This window comes from Carassius carassius, chromosome 13 (genome assembly GCF_963082965.1).
Source record: "Carassius carassius chromosome 13, fCarCar2.1, whole genome shotgun sequence".
In the NCBI taxonomy this organism is placed as follows: Eukaryota; Metazoa; Chordata; class Actinopteri; order Cypriniformes; family Cyprinidae; genus Carassius; species Carassius carassius.
In genome coordinates, this window is record NC_081767.1 from 29,753,779 (window position 1) to 29,756,167 (window position 2,389).

Genomic DNA, 2,389 nt, shown 5'->3' on the forward strand with positions numbered 1-2,389 from the left:
TGTGGTCCTCCATTAATATGGATGGATATCTTGGTGTGACTTGCCATTACATAACACCAGAGGCAAAAATGGCAACTGTTGTACTGGGTGTAAGGAGGTTTTACCAAACCCACACAGCCCAGCATCTCATGGAGGCTAAAGCCTTGCTAATGGCTGAGTGGGGAATAACCTCCAAAGTTCAGTGCATGGTGACTGACAATGCATCTAACATGATCCTAAGTGCCCAGCTACTCCACCTTCGCCATGTCCCATGTTTTGCTCATACTTTAAATTTGATTGTGAAAAAGGCACTAGATCAAACCCCAGTCATCAATGAAATACGCCAGAAGGCCAGAAAGATAGTGGGGTTGTTCAGATCCAGCTGCAAAGCAAAGGACAAGCTTGTGGAGATGCAGAGCTTGATGGGAAGACCAACTCTGAAACTGATACAGGAGGTTGACACGAGATGGAACAGCACATTTGACATGCTACAGCGCTTGTATGACCAACGTGAACCAGTGGCTGCTGCACTTTCCAACTTAAACAATGATACTGCTCCCCTGACAAGTATTGATTATGACATTATTGAACAATCATTGTCAATACTGCAACCATTCAAACTCGCAACAACAGAGATGTCAGAGGAAAAGAGAGTGTCTGCTTCAAAGCTTATACCACTGTACAGGATGTTGCAGCACAAGCTTGCACAGAAAAAAGGAAATGCAACGCAGGAATCAACTGTTCAATTAGGTAGGCCACAATGACCATACTACCCGTGTGATTGGCCATAACTGTCATATTATTGTCATTATTATAAATATGTGTTTCTCCTGTTTTGGCTCATAGGCTCACATCTGCAAGAAGGTCTGCACTCCAGATGTGGAGGTTATGAGAGTTTTAGAGCCTTGGCACTGGCTACACTGCTGGACCCAAGGTTCAAAAATGTGGCATTTGGAAATGCTGCAAAAGCCCAGGAAGCTGAAAAGCATATCACACTGGAGTGTGCTTCACTGATGCGTTCAAACACAAATCCTGGTGAGCAGTTTCAGTCTGTGTTATGTTATGTAATCTGAATCATGTAATATAATATATCCTTCATATATGCCGTCAGTTTAGGATTTGTTACTAATTGCTGTTTTCATTTTTATTCAGACCCAGAAATGTCAACATCACACCCATCATCATCATCATCATCACCATCACCATCAACATCAACACCAGTAGAAACACAGGACAGTTTATGGGAACTTTTTGATACTCGCATCCATCAAACCAAGATGATACACAATGCTACAGCTGATGCCACAGTGGAAGTGAAAAAATACATCAATGATGCGTATTTGCACAGAACTCATGATCCACTAACTTACTGGAAAGAGAGAGCAGTAATCTTTCCTCATTTGTATGTCCTTGCAAAAAAATATCTTTGTATGCCAGCAACAAGTGTCCCTCGTGAGAGGATTTTTTCAAAGGCTGGAGAAATTATCTGTAAAAAAAGAAGTAGGCTAAGTCCTTCCACAGCAGATAAATTAATATTTTTGAATAAAAATCTCTAAAAAAGTGAGACATTGTGGCTTGATTTCTTTTATTAATATTAATTTTTCATGACCAAAATAACATTATGCACAGTGAGGAGCCTATAGGTTACAAGCTTCACATATTAGAACATTATAATAATAAAAAAACAACACATTTTTTTAATGGCTCGTCAAGGTTGTTTCAGATCAACACCTGCAAGTGACCACTAGGTGTCACCGTTGAGACGGGTATCGGATTGATTCGAAGCCTCGAAACAATATGGCACATTTGGTTCAACTGTTTCATTGGTTCACGAGGCCTCGATTTTGCCATCACTAGTCACAGTGACGTGGGCGATTAAGGGGGTCGACTTTTGCTAATGAGCCAAATAATTTCTGCTAAACTCCTTTATGCAATGCTCAGTTTGATGTTAGAATGACAAAAATGTTTAAATAAAAAAAAAATAGGCTACTCAAGACGCTCCTCAATGTCAAAATTATTGAGATGGCCAATTAAATCAGAGTAGGCGGGGTTAAGAGAGCGGAGTAAAATGAAAGCAGCTGGACATTTAATATTTCACACCTGTTTTACCACAGTAAAATGTCACAATATAGAATATGTATTAATATGTAATTCCTCACATTTCAAAAACCTTTTTTTAATCAAAAATATGGTATTATTTACGTGATTCCTAGTTTTCCTAAGCAACCTTTTTGTTTTAACCCCAAAAAAGCGCAACCCTCAACCTTGTTTTTTTCTTCTTCACGCAACTTAACCAAAATAGAAGCCCAAAGTCACGTATTAAAAGCGGCCACTCTGACCTAGAACACAAGGGCACTGCCAAGGCAACCAGAAACAAACGCACCCAGTGGGTCCAGCTCTCTGAAACAGG